The sequence below is a fragment of the Patella vulgata genome, chromosome 2, assembly GCF_932274485.2.
Source record: "Patella vulgata chromosome 2, xgPatVulg1.2, whole genome shotgun sequence".
NCBI classification, from domain to species: Eukaryota; Metazoa; Mollusca; class Gastropoda; family Patellidae; genus Patella; species Patella vulgata.
The window spans coordinates 71,267,165-71,283,035 of record NC_065880.2 but is presented as its reverse complement, the minus strand read 5'-3'; the positions used below and the strand labels follow the sequence as shown (position 1 = coordinate 71,283,035).

The 15,871-nt window shown below is 37.7% G+C and overlaps 1 protein-coding gene across 1 annotated transcript in view; it reads left to right on the top strand.

The window, feature by feature from the left end:
* The first annotated feature begins 2,232 nt into the window (after positions 1-2,232).
* The window catches only part of LOC126810602 (neuronal acetylcholine receptor subunit alpha-2), a 44,944-nt gene continuing 31,305 nt past the window's right edge, over positions 2,233-15,871 (top strand). Inside the window, exon 1 of the mRNA XM_050535765.1 lies at positions 2,233-2,332. The gene's annotated coding sequence lies outside the window, so the exon portion shown is untranslated. The remainder of the gene's footprint in view (positions 2,333-15,871) is intronic.

Here is a 15,871-nt window from a genome sequence, read left to right as displayed (position 1 = left end):
AACCACGCCAGTTGACTCAATGACAGGCTTTATGATACAACACGCACGTGCTAACCATTCGGCCATCCAACCCCCCGCATACCAAAGGAAAGGGTAGGATGTGGTATGGCGTGGAAGGCTACCGCAAGTTACCGGAACGCGATCGAAATTTGCGCAATATTATTTGGCAGGGGAATTGTCCGGTTCATTTGACCGAAAGCCAATAAAACACTCTTTTGCGTTGGCCCATCGAAATGAACAAACAAAATTTCCCCAGTCCGCCGTTAACTTTTTATGGTGTAGAGAGTTGAATAATCAGGGTGCGGAAATTATAGATTTGTATGGGTCAAGTATGGGTGGAAATATTGTGACCTCTGAACTCAACTCCTGTCTGATGTCATCGATACTTTAATTACCATCTTAGATTCAACACAGCAAACAGATGTTTGACTAATCAAAGAATGGTTTTAATATTTATTTATGCTGTAACAATACCAGGAATCAATCAACTCTGTGATACTGCATCTTATCCGATTATAAATAGATTCGATGTGTCGTGGAGTAAATGTACGGCCATCGTGCCACCGACATTAGTAAAGTCTAGAGATAACGATATTCAAACATACAAACTAGAGAAGAAAAAGACTGTGCAGATCTGCCTCTTTGAATCGGTGACAAGAGAACGGATGAACTTACTCGGCCAAAGCAGGGATGGAACACGGGCCCGCCAGGTTATGTAACCAGGTAACTGTAACACTATCTTGGTCATAACAGAGATCAGTTTAGTAAATACAGCATTTATTTACAACGGGAACAGAATATCAAACAGTTACATAGATACAAAAAGACTACACTACACCGGGAACTATAGAAACAACAGGAAGACATATAACAATATTAAATCCACCATACTGCCCTCTGACAAGGCAGCGGCTGAACTCGGGTGAGTCCATACACCGGTCTCTGCTTCTCTCCTCCCGTTTTTAGTCGTCTGTCCCTCTGCCAAGGCAGCAGCTGAACTCGGATGAGTCCATGCATTCGTCCAAGCCTCTCTTCTCCGCCCGTCTGTGGTCGTCTGCCCAACTGTCAGTAAACTCATGGTCATACATGCAATTGTCTCTTTTATCTCGTCACGGAATGCTTACTGACCAGTACATATATCCTTTGAAGTAATGCGGAGCGTGTGCACAGATCACATGTAGTTTGTAATGACATATGGGATTAATTACATGTTTAATTAGATCATAACCAGTCCGTGCCTTAACAAAAGTTTATACGGAGTTAAAACATCAATATCATATATTGAAAAAAAAACAGCTGAGGTCATACAGTTCTAAGCACCTAAATGACCGTTCAATTTGATGAAAGTTATAGAGTACTTTGTTACAGTTAACCAACGTCTTACTCACTGAGTCACTGTGGCTCCCGCATTTCGCACCTAAATACAGAAATGAAAATTACCATATGTCTCAAAATGATCGAATTATTATGTTGGGAAAATTTTAACCACATTATCTCATTACCATACACCATTTTCAGAACTAGGGACGAATATCTATTTACATTTGGCAAATGATAAGTTTATTTTAAACGAGACCTCTTTAAAGAATGAAACAGGCTTCGGTGTTTCAGGATATTGCTCTCCAAGCAACCATAGCACGTATATATTTAATCTTCGCATTATAAAGGTATGGTTTTTTTTCAAACTAAAGCACAGTCCTGTATGAATCTACAGAGGATTAACCGATGTTTATTTACAAATAAAAAAAAACTACAGACGTGGGTGTCTTCAGGATATTGGAATCCCGGTTCATCAGGTCTTTAGAAAAATAAACGGATATGTATATTTTTTAACTTCGCATGATATTGGTATGTTTTTCAAAATAAGGCACAGTCCTATATGAATCTACAAAGGATTAACCGAGGTTTCTTTAAAGATAAAAACCCCGTTACAGACTTGGGTGTATTCAGGAAACTGCAACACCGAGTCATCGTGTTCTTCAATAAAACGAACATCATAGCAGTTTTATGAACGGATTCCATCATAAATATCACACAAAATATTACACAATAACCATAAAAGTTGGCAGGTCATATTTCCATTAATTGCTTTTATATGATTTATAGTAAATTGTACATCATAATAGAATGTCAGATCCATGGGAAGTCCTGTAGTTAGCCACCAGATTTGTTCACGGTAAGTGATTGTTAAGCAGTTCCCGAACAGCCGTTTATTAAGAACTTGGTTCAATCGGGTGAAGGAAGCTGATTATTGGCATGACTCGTACATCGCTGTGTTTATCTCTCCATTTCTTTTGGATGTAACGTTTAATATTGTAAAGAGGAATTTCTGGTAAGCTCAAACTATCTTTGTATAATATAATTTTATTTTCGTTTTCTTTTCTAAAACTATTATTTCTTTTTTCTAAATATTTCCATTTCTTTTGGATGTAACATTTAATATTGTAAAGAGAAATTTTTGGTTTTGGTAAGCTCAAACTTTCTTTGTATAATATATATTTTTTTCGTTTCTTTTCGAAAACTATTGTTTCTTTTTTTCTGTTCTAAATATTACCATTGTGGGAAAAAAATCCGTCCCACCTTCAATGTTATTGGAGATATCAAATAATTAATTTTCCGATTCCATATTCACAACGTATGTATTGTAAACTGTTGCCAGAAGTGATAAAATTATATGTTGGTTATGATAGGGGTCAATTAATTCAGAATTAGGAAGATAAAGCTTACTGGTAATCTCAAACTGTGTTTGTATAATATATATTTTCTTTCTTTTTCTTTTCTAAAACTAATTTTTAAAACTATTTCCAATATGGAAAAAATCCCGAATCCCGCATCCCCAATGTTATTGAAAATGTCAGATAATTCAATAGTGCGTTGTAAGCTGTTGGCAGAAATGAAACAATTATCATTAGTTATGCTATACAGGTCAGTTAATTCAGAATAAAGAAAATATGGCTTTATTATTAATGCTGTACAAGTGCGTTCCCGAATTGATTCTAATCGCGATTTAGCTATGATAACCCATTTAACAAAGCATTATATCATACTTTATTATTATCTACCCCGGTATTTGCAAGATCTTGATTTTTATTTTTATGACGACCCGTACCATACTTTCGTGCAAACACTCGTTAAAATGGAATAAGACATTTATTTGAATTTTTGAAATGGACAGAAAACAACATAAAAACTTTACAAAGCATCAAAGAAAATGCATTGGTGCTTTCAAACCAGTATAATTAAAACGCGGTTTAATATCTGAATAACTCCACCATCTGTAATTCATTTTAATTGATCCCACGCTCCTCTCACAATGTGCGCCATTAATAACACCGACATTTATCAACTGTTCCCGGTAATGCCAACCATCTTGGTTTTGTATGGGGAAACATTAGCTTATAGAAACCGTCTATTCCAAGAGAAATGAGCGAAAATTCTAACAGCCTATCATTATAGGCGACTGAATTTAGTGCGAACTTGTGTACTCACAAATAATAAGGTCGAGTTATTACTTCGCCCTCTTTGCAAAATGGTTTCTTAAATTATTGATCAGGAAATATATAAATATATTAGCAAGTGCAAGAGGGCCACACTATGTGACTATACGCACACAGAACCGATAAGACAAACCTGCGGACAGGACACAAACTACACAGACATTGTTAGCAATAAACAACAAATATTAAGCCAAGAAAATGGATCCAGAGCCGACAGTAAGTGTCTACTGGTCTGTAATGGTACATGCTTTACTCTAAATGAAAAACAAAACAAAGATTTACAAGAACGACGCAAGTTAGATCGTCAAAAAATTAACAATAAGGGCGATAATCCAGATAGAATATCGGAAAACGCTAAAAATAAAGCGTAGTGAGTAAACAGGGTTAAAGTAGGAATAAACGATTGCTGGGAAATGAAATGAAATGAAATGAAATGGGGTTTAACGTCCTACTGTTCTGCTCCTAACCTGGGCTAATGAAGACGGGCATACGCCATACAGTGTGCTATGAGGGAAATTTTGCCCGGGCAGCGGCACTATCGCCTACTCTTATATCGAATTCCAACTGCCAAGGGATCTTTTACGTGCATTCTAATGTATACACGGGACCTAGGTTTTTCGTCTCATCCGAAGGACTAGATAGCTGTCCTTGTCAGGCCCTCCGTCCTGCATCACTGACAAGGGGGAACCACGCCGGAAAATCTGGATGAACTTTATCGGCCAATGCAGGGACCGAACACCCGACCTCCAGGCTAGCTAGCCAGCGTCTTATCCACTTAGCCACGTGATCCCCCGATTGCTGGGAAGTAAGGTGATGCCTTTCTCGTTCAAGAATACCAGATACTACTTTTTGTTTATTTAAATGGTTCGCATACTTAACAATGTATATTGTAATTAATCTTCCGGGTTTGTGACCCTGCTGGGGGGGGGGGGGGTCTTTTCCCCAAAATGGTAAGTATACACTGGTAAATGGTAAGTATTTCGTAAAAACATAGAATTGTCTGCCGGTATGTCAGGGTAGAACTAAAAGCTGGTTGTGTATAATTACATTTATAAAATACGTAGGCTGACAGGTTAACATAAGCATCTTGCTTTGATTCAGTAACCTATAAAAACTGATCCTGTGTTTACTGGTTTGAAACAATGAGGCATGTAGATATATAAGGCATGTTATATATAACCTATCTGGGAGCTGCGGTGACTCAGTGAATAAGACGTTGGCTCACTAGCCTGGAGGTCTCGGGTTCAGCCCGGATGTTGGGCGAGAAAGTTCCTCAGAATTTTTCGGTGTTGTCCTTGTCAGTGGTGCGGAACGGAGGGCCTGACAAGAACAGTTATCTAGTCGTTCGGATAGGGCTAAAAATCCGCATGCATATAAAAGATGCCTTGGCAAAATGTTCCTCATCGCACACTGTATGGCGTATGTCCGTCTTCATTAGCCTTGTCGGAGCAGAACAGTGGAAAGTTAAACACCATTTCATTTCAGTTCATTTATAACCTATCTAAAATTACTCCCACAGAGTGCGCTAATTGACCTACTTTTTAAAACTGAACATAATTGCAACAAAATCCCATTTACTTATTTATTCATTTATGTCATTCAGAGAGGAACATTATTATTTCATGTAAACATCTATCGAAAATTCCATAGAGGATAAAAATCGTATTTATCATTTTCCTCTTCACTGGCCAAACCAACAAATCGAAGATGTAACGCACAAAGGCTGCCAGGAATACTCCAGTGTACCCATTGCAACGATTCGCACTTTTTATTGGTTCCCGCAAGACAACGGATGCTTTATATAGAACCATTGAAAGGAAATGATGGGTCATATTGGTTTGTTTCTGCATCTGGTTTTCTTGAATCAAAACTTCACTGAATCGTTCAGTGATATGCCATATTCTTTCATTCATATCATCGACTAGAATGTTGGGTAAATTTTTAAAATAGTTCCCATGACTACACCTTATCACCAATATCTTTTAATATTCTCAAAAAAATTTGAATTATCAAAAAATAAAACGTTAATAATGTCTTATTATAGAGCTATCATTTTTATTAGAAACAGTTTTAAATTAAAAAAAAAATCGTTACAGTATACCCAAAAGGGGGGGGGGGGTAAGAGAGAGAAAGAGTAGAGGAATGGGGTTTAACGTCCACTCGACATAAAATTACTAGGTCATTTTGGAACTGACATATGGTTCAATTTTATTTCAATAATTCGCTTGTGCGTTGGTATCTCGTTTTCTCTGTGTACTCCTACAGCTAAAGATCCCAACGCGCAAGCGGGGAATCGAAACCACACCACTTGACTCATTGACAGACCGTGTGACCTAACACACACGCGTTACCCCCCCCACCCAACCAATAAAAATACGTACGTATATTACCTTTTAGTTTCCGGGAACAGGCTGATTATTTATTATATGTCGCTACCGATGCTTTCTTCCTATCGATAATTCATCATCGCCCAACGTTTACATGACGGTTTTTGTTTCACCACTTTCAAGTATAATTTACAAAAATAAAAACTTATCGGGAATGATGTGTTAGTCAGTTTGTTTTATAAGACTTATACTCGATAGTTTGTCAGGGCCTAAATTTGCCCAACATTGACTATTACTTGTTCACCGATAAATAACCCTTTTAAAGCCCCAATCACACCAACCAATTTCAATCAAGTTCTAAAAAACGCCCTACGCTGTCCTAGAAAATCGTAAAACGGGTTGTGGTCGGGGTTGAATGTGTAAATAATGTCAATAGCACGACCCTAGTTCGTTCATAAGTAGTCCACGATCAAGTTCAGATCGGGTAAATTTGCCATTTCCAAACAGTCCAAGCCCGCCGTAGTCAGTTTAAACCTGATCGTAACTAGTTCTACCTCGTTACGAGACAGTTCAACTCGTCCTCATCTCGTTCTTAGTGCGTTCGAACGCCTTCCTATTGCGTGTGCTACCCGTCCTGACTGGAGGGCTTTAGAAACCCAGTGCGTTCTTGCCATTTACCGTCCCAGTTGAACGCTTAAAGCTGTGCAGATCAAGACATTCAAATATAGATCTAAAATTGCTTCCTGTGTTTCATCATGCCCCCAAATAGATGTGCCAGAAGGACTTCCCGTAGGAAAGCAGCCACTAGTATCATCCGAAGATCCCCAAGCTCCAGCTCCTCTGAAGGCCAGCCAGATCAAGCTCCCAGCCAGATCAAGCCCAAGTTGTTGAGCCACCCGAGCAACCTGTCCCTTGGCCTTGTAGATCTCTACAGTCTGCCCCAGTAGACGATGGAGAGCAGCAGAAATCCCTGAAGAAAACCAAGACAAAAACCCAACTGACCAAGTCGTACTGCTAATTGATGCTTGATCACGCCACGTTGTAACACGTCTCTAGTAGGGTCGAAGTACGGCAATTCCGTTCATAGTATGGGGATTCCGTTCGTAGTACGTTCATCTCGTTTTACTTAAAATTACGTTGTCACTACGTCTAATTGCCGGGCGGGATAATTTTGAACGGGATCAAAGTTCTAAAGCACCCTTCCCGACCAAGCCAGTCCGAGCCCGTCCACGAAGTTCTTAAGCAGATCGTAAACAGTTGCTACTACGTTCACTCCGCTCGCACACAGTTTGGACCCGTTTGGCAAGATATTCCAGAACGCAGTGAGAACTAGTTTGGTGTCATGGAGCCTTTATTTTGGCTCAAGTGTAATCAACGCATCAGCCCCTTTTGTTTGCGTAGATCTGAAATTCTGGCATTGTCTAGTCGTTAGAATGTACGCAAAAGAACATTTGAATTCGAACTAAGAGTAGACCCTAGTGTGCTGTCTGAGCAAACGTCCCTCACAGCATTGCATAATAATATGTCGGTCTTCATTAGTCCAGTCGGTGCAGAAAAGTAAGACGTTTAACTACACTCCATTTCAAGTACTGGCATTAATAATTCATTGGTCAATAAATATTACATTTATTACAACACTCGGTTATTTATTTGTATTGAATTATATTACAAGAAATACACATTTTAGTCACAAGTGACATGCTGTAGTGCTCTTGGATTTGAAAGAATTTCCGCTTTTTCTTCTTGAATTATGTCCCTTTGTTAAAGACAAATTGACGTTATCCAGTCTTACAATTAAATTATTCACATCTAAACAAACTGCTCTTGTCAAAATGGATGACATTGTGCTGAGCGATATATGTTCGTTGATCTAATTTCGGTTTACAGATGGAACGCGACTGGAGGCCATCCATTTATAACTGGCTTATAATAGTTTGTGATGGGGAGAGTCGAACAGTTTAAATAAATGTTTTGTGTAGTAAACGAGCTTGTTGGGATCTTAGATGGAATAAGAGCGGTGGTGGCTTCCCAACCAAATTCTATAATATAAACTAATTTGATATAAAATGATGAAAGCAAGAACATGTCGTGGGCTATCCGATCAACAATCTTGTTTGGTTTAATCAATATAAGCACTTCTTCGTTCTGCACACAGCGGTTTATTCACTTTGAGAACAGACCTCTGTCCCGGATGGCCGCCATACTAAAAAAAATAGTGTATATTTTTGTTATGCGTTTCTGATCCGTTTTACATCTTCCATACACACAAAGACCAAATCACATTTTCATTTCTATTAAACGAAAGAGGAATAAATACTTCTCAATATTATTCTCGAAGCATACGTAGTGTTTTCGACTAAAATCGTCGATGTAGGAATTAAAATGTCGGTCAACGAGCTTCGTGTCTGTTCTCAAACGGAACTATAGGTAAACAGACAGCGCAAGTTTCGTATGCCACTTCTATAAACAACAGAACTATTAAACTCTCATAAATATGGACACTATACGTACCCCAGTTTGTTTTCGAGAGAGATATATATGTATAACTAATCAAGTGTTTTAATCCGATGCAATGAAGTGTAAACATCTTAATAGATGTATTAATCAGTATCAGACCATTAACTTGTTTCATCTGTAAGTTTTATTCTTCTGGTAATGTGCTGTGAGTGACAGTAATAATGGTGTCGACCATAACAAAAGCTCTTAATGTCGAAACTTCAAATATTCTTCCAACCCGTTAATCGCTGTAACGGTACCTCCACCGCAAGCCTTTTAATTCCCCTTTGGACATCAGTGGAATTACTTGTATTCAACACAGGGAATGTTTATTATTTCCCTGATACAGGCCCGTAGCCAGCTTGCTGGCGCAGGGGGGTCCGGGGTGGGGGGGGGGTCCGGTTCTCTCTTGCCGGGGGTACTGATTGAGTAGCTGTAAACGAGTTTCTAAGCATAGAAATCGACAATTATATGTTCTAAGAACGAACTATTCTGAGTGTTTTTCAAGAAATATATTCAAATCATACATAGGTAATTTATAAATATGGTCGACAACTTTTTGTCAGGGGGGCAAGATTATTTCCAGGGGGGGCTTCGCCCCCAGGCCCCCCCTTGGCTACGGGCCTGCCCTGATACCCGATTCCATCTTTCACGTGTCAACGGGCCAATAAAAAGTAGATAATTGTAACAAACTATGATCGGATCAATTTTACTTACTATTGTTTTGTTTTCATTTTGAGCAAAGCCTGTATCATTACAGACCCAGTTTTCATTTTGAGCGATGCCTGTATCATTACGGGCCTAGGTCTATACTGCGCTGTGGACACTTACGGTTGGTGCCCGGATCATTCACTCGATATGATATTATATATGTCCGTGTGTGATGTCTCATGTCCGCAGGTTTGTCTTGTGGGTTTTGTTTTATATATCGCGCGGTTCTCCTGCACTTACTATTGGCTAATAATATTTTAGCCTGCTAAATATCCCTTATCAAGCAAAATATAAAATGAATATCATTGAATTATGTCATGATAAAACACAGAGAAATGAAATATTAGGCATACGTTATTACGCGATTCAATATTTACAGATATATGTCTCACTCATTAACCATTGATAGACTCATTGACGATGCTATTTGCCAGTGACTGTGGAAGATTTATTTATCCAGGTGAAAGCAGTTATACTTTTTGTATGTTTTGCTTGGATTATGTACCCGAAATTAAGATATAAATATCTTCTGGTAGCAATAAACTATGTATCGCTGACATTAAATAACACCTCTTTAATTATATGGATTTTATGTATAAAGAAACAAGATCCTATTAGCCATGTGTTTTATATTATTAAAATTAACACCTTCTGTAATGGGATGGTCTTTAGATATCAAAAACTTTACTTCTTAGGAATCTGTAAGAGATAGTCTCACAGTTTTCCCTGAATAAAACGCAAAGATCAAAGAGTTAACTTTTACTGAAAGTTCGTTTTGTATGTTAATCAATGGTCAGTGCTGTCTTTCTTTGGATTGTTCAAATGACGGACATTTATTGAAATTGACCTAGTTATTCCCCCTGTTGCAGAATCCTTCGTTTAACAAGCAAAAACCTGATAGCTCGAGCAAGACCGAAACTGTCCATCAATAACATGTATTGAGACCTGGTAATACTTGAAAAGAAAAAGACTGGTCCCAGAACAGATCCTTGTGGGATGCCTCTTTTGATCATAAAACTTCGAAACGTGGTCTGATTGACTTGTATATGATCTTTCCATCCTGTCAAGTAACAAAACCGTGATAGTGAAACTGTATTCATTGTGTAGACGACCCTGTACTGTTGAATGATCTGTTGTGTCAAATACCACTGGGAGATCTAATAATACTAACATCCTAAGATTACTAACAAAGAGAGTTCGTTGCTGTGGGAAGTGAGGTATGAAGGGTGATCAGATCACACGTCTTGGCTTCTTAGATTATATAAACTCTCAGTGTTTTATCATATAAACATTTAGCAAGCGCAAGGCGAAGGCCCTGACATGAAATAGCGTCTAGTCGGTCGGATTGTGTAAAAGAACACTTGGCATTTGCTGTTCGTGTAAAATTGTCCTCATAGCACACTGTATGACGTATTCCCATCTTCATTAGCCAGGTTGGTGCAAAAGAATAGGACGTTAAACCCCATACTTATTCATTCATTCATTCATTATATTACAAGTTTAAATAATGAAAACATTACACATCTCCCGGACGATTTGGGTTTTTTGTAACATTGATAGTTGAATTTTTAGCGCGGCCTTGTAATGTTCTAATAACTTATCGTCAGTGGGGAGTCGAAAGGTCGTATCTGGCACATTTTGCGAAATTCACTTTTTTGCTTCTTCAGAATGAGAATTGTGTTGCACATATTGTTTCAAAATTTATATATATGGGGTGTTCCAAAAGAAATATCAACTTTGAGTCTTAACTAAAGCATTATATAGAACCAAACGAAATATTGTCAGTATTGGTTAAATATGCATTATTGAAATTATTGTTCAGTCTCTATTGTGTGAAATCTATGAAATCGAAGCATGTAAAGGTAATTTTTTCACGGGATACAGTATGCTGTATAAAATTGCAAATAACTAGCTTTCACTCCTTATTTCTGCGCTAGATGTTTAGACCGATATATGTCGATAACTACATACAGCTGTTTAATATCGAGTGGACTTTAAACCCCATTTCTCTCTCTCACACAGCTGTGTAAATGGTTACACGTACATACGTCATTTTACATACATTTTTATAAGACAGATAAAAAGTTGAAAATGTGAACATACACTTCTCAGATGGCTTCATGTAAGAAACTATGTTATTTCTTTAACCTCACCTTACCTTTTGTGTACGACCATAAAGTTTGCAACATTGTTCTTATTGCGTAAGCGTGCTTCTGTGCCAATTATATTTTTTTGAACAAAAAAAAAACCAAAAAAGAAAGAAAAGAAAAAGCAATACATATTTTTTTTTATACAGAAGTTATTGTGACCTAGCGTCTATTTCTAACCCCGAGAATGACGCTGATTCATGAAAACCGAAACGGTTCTTTTATTTTCCGTGAAACATTAATAATATATAGTTAAATGTTTTTTGAATATCACATCGATTATTGTGCACATGGGTTAATATCGTACACGTCACAATTACTAAACGTTAATTTGGAGTAATATCATGAGACGTACATTCGCCATGTCGTTTATTATTAAAGAAGACCGAGTTTTGTTTTATTACTTACAGCAATACACGCAAGGCTCATGTCTGAACGCATTACTAACAATTTGATGTAACAGAATTTAAGAGTGGATTCAAGAAATTTAAAGAGCGAGGCGTGGGAGGGTGTGGGACAAAAAGGGGCTACCCAATGACCCCCCCCCCCCCAAACTTACCAGAAATGGCCATTTGCCATTTTAATTGACAAGATTTTTTAGTAAATAATTACTATTTCGTGATCTCTATTTTTTTTTTTTAGCTAAGTTACACATATACATACAAGCCCCCCCCCCCCCACGCCCCCAACAAACAACCCTAACCTTTTCCGTTGGATGTACCCGAAGTAATTTTGAAAATTCGTGACCCGAATACGACATTAAATTTCATCAGCTACATCACCCCAACCAACAAAAACCTCAAATTTACACGTTTCACAGAAAAAGTATAGATGGGTGTGTTGGAGCAGAGTATGTTTACTCTTTCTAGAACACCGGATACCACCCCAACATTGCCAGTGTATTACACTTTTTTGTTGGTCTTTTGTATTCTCTGTGGTTAGTTGGTGTGTTGGACATGAATTGTCAAGAAATATTAAACCTATTTATTTTAATTCTAATAAAAGCCAGTGTGCACAAAGCAAACAACCATTTAGGCTGTGCCATTTTGGTACACATTTCAGTAAACCATAGATTTTATTGATAAACGTTAGAATATTTTAAGCATATTTTTTAATATGAGACATGGTTCCTATTATTAGCCGTGGATCTGAATATTAGAAGTCAATAGTGCTATTGTGGGCTCGCTAGTTGTTATACGCAATCTAATATCTATATGTACACTCTGGTTTGTGTGTTGACCAAAGTATAATTTTCATGAAAATCAGGTGCTTCAGGAAAGGCGTCGATGTTTTCTTGCTGACCGGTCGATTTCACATATCGACTAGATAGAGTGGAAGGCTAAAACCTCGGTATTAATACTGGCATTGTGTACATTATACTTCTCCTTCGCTTTATCACCTTAATGTAGTCTACTTTAAAAACCCTGGGAGGATAATGGTGGCATAGAAGCATTCAGGTAAGGCATCAGAATAACTTGTGAAACTTTGTTTTTTACATTAATCCACATGCAAATCTTCTTTTGTAAATATTAAAATTTTAATGGACATTTTTATTACTAAAAGCAAAGTGTATTCGTGCGATACTTTTTTTCGTCCTGTCACGCCCTGGAGAATATTTAATTTACCAAAGAATGTGCCATTAGAAAGTTAAAAAATCGATAGGAAGTTTTATCAAGACAAAGCCATCAATTAGCACCCACCACTATTGTTAGAACAAACTCCAGTTTTTTTTTAGGTTCACTTCTTCACAACAACATGCTAGAAATATAGCTTTTAACCAAAACGTGTAATATCTCAGCGCAAGTTAATTAACCATAAGTACAACTAAAATACAAGTCAAATATTACCGATGTACACCCAATGCACCACATCACTTGTTTATCCGGCTTTATAATAAACATAAACTATCATTTCCAGTATTGGAACGTGATTAATTTTAAAGCAGAAAAAACACATGGCAATGGTGTTTCTTCCGGAAGTAACCACTCCAAACATATAAACAAATCAAATGTCACTAAAGTACTTGCGTTCCTCCTCGATATTATCACTATTTTTTCAGAAAATTTGTAGTGTTGGCAGTCTGTCGATTATTCAGATTGTTTGACGCTTTACTGGTATTTTGATTTGAACGCAAAAGTAATAATCCAAAATTTTCAAAGAAAACATTTCTAGCTATTTTGGAAAACCAAATCGTCTCCTTGCTAGTCGGCCACCCAACGTTCACTTACCTCTACGGTCGGAGGTCTCGAGGTAATGGTCGGATGCAAGGCAGGCCGGTCTGTTTCACTGCAGAATCCCGAATAACGAGGCAAATTTACGCTACCAATCTGTACCTACAGTTTAAAAAACACTGGTCCCACTTTAGTTAAGATTTTCCAATTAAATTTAATTAAAACTACCCAGCCTGGTCATCTGGAACGGGAACGGGAGCAATCTGGATAGTTCGTGTTCTTGAAGTTCAGACAGTTTCAGATCCATGGAATTTTGACTATTAACAACACAGAAAACTTTTGGCTTTTCGCATTTTCTTTGGTCAATTTCAGAAAAAGTAAGACGTCAGTCTCCATGTCATTTTCATAAACGACCATTGAATAAACGTTAACGATAATAAGCTAAGCGGATATCCGGTCAATACCTAGTTTACGGTCAGAAGTGGTAGTAAATTGAAAAGTTAATTGATTGGTTTACGGGACATGCGTTATGGGGTAATTTTATTGTTATAGGGCATTCTAGTACATATGACTAGCTTCATTATTAATGTGGTAGTTAACTCATCCCGTGTAATCTAATAACTATAGTCATACCACCCTTTTATCTTGAATAACTTGAACCACATTACACGGGAAATAAGATGGAATGGGTTTAACGTCCAACTATTACTGTTGTGTATTTATAATTACAATGATATTATGTTGGTAGGGGTTGGATGACCAAATGGTTAGCACGTGCGGGCTGTATCATAAAGCCTGTCATTGAGTCAGCTGGTGTGGTTTCGAATCCCCGGTTGTACGTGACAAAGAGTAGGTTTGTCTGTCTAACCTCGTGGGTTATTGAAATAAAATTAAACCATATCTATATGTTAATCACGAAATTACCTAGTCTGTGTCGAGTGGACGTTAAACCCATCTCCCCCCCCTCTCTCTCTCTCTCTATATATATATATATTATGTTGGTCTTCATAAGTAAAGTAAAAAGAAATTTGCGACGGTGGCTAAGTGGGTAAGACGCTGGCTCGCTAGCCTGGAGGTAGCGTGTTCGATCCCTGCATTGGCTGAGAAAGTTCATCTGGATTTTCCTACGTGGTTCCCCCTTGTCAGCGGTGAAAGACGGAGTGCCCGACAAGGACAGTTGTCTAGTCGCTCGGATGGCACGAAAAACCGAGATCCCGTGTACATATTGACGTACACGTAAAAGATCCCCTGGTAGTTGGAATTCGATATAAGAGTAGGTCACAGTGCCCTTGCCCGGGCAAAATGTCCCCAATAGCACACTGTATTAGCCCAATCAGGAGCAGAACAGTGGGACGCTAAACCCCATTTCACTTCATTTGTGAACGACACCCTTCCTCCATTGATATCTATAGCTTATATTAGTTTACATGAATGTATAATTTAAACAATTGTATAACTATACGTTTATCAGTATGTTTTTATATAAAACAGTATGAATTGAACTGATAAATGTACCAAAGAGCAAGACTCGTTAATTACCATAATTATACGCCACAATTAATCATAACTATATAATTATCTCACTCTTAATTACCCATGCGTTTATATTGTCTGTGTTAATGTCAAATTACATTACTCGTTATTTTAATATTTTTCATAAACAAACTGTTCCAGTGACGTCTGGATAATTTTAATGAACTCTCAGAAGATCGGTTCCGTTGTATTGTAATGTATATATGGGTACAACGACAAAACACATTACGACGATATGGTCGACATTAGATTACAGAAGCTGTTGATGTCCACCAATATTACATATGCGGTAGACCTGGTTAAACACTTTCTAAATATAATTTGAACACAGAGATCTTTGCTACGGTTCATTCGTAACACATGTTTGAAGATTCGTCCTTTAATGATATTATACGCAAATTCAAGTTAAACAGCGATATTATGTAATAATTATTTTTATGATTATAGACGCCTCTAGACAAGCTCTATACGATTAAATTTTGAATCGAAATATTGAGCGGAAGTCGGTTTGTTTTCCAATATTAGTTTTATTTTTGGCAGATTGTTTCGACACAGGAACACACAATGACATATATTGGCATAGGCTTTCTCTATATATGGGAGAGAGAGAGAGAGAGAGAGAGAGAGAGAGAGAGAGAGATTTGGTTTAACGTCCACTCAACACAAACTAGGTAATTTCGAGACTAACATATGGTTCAATTTTATTTCCATTATTCGCTTGCGCGTAGGGGTCTTTAGTAGTGGGAGGCGACCCTATATACTCATTGTCAGTACAACCGGGCCGGGGAATCGAAACCACGCCAGTTGACTCAATGATACAGCGCGCACGTGCTAACCATTCAGCCATCCAACCCTCTCTATATATGAGATAGGGTTTAAAGTCACATCCTTCTGCACCAACTCAGCTAATGAAGAGTGGCATATGTCATGCAGTGTGCTACAAGTGGAAGTTTTGCCCGATAAAAGCAAATTCCAAATGGGTTTTTTCA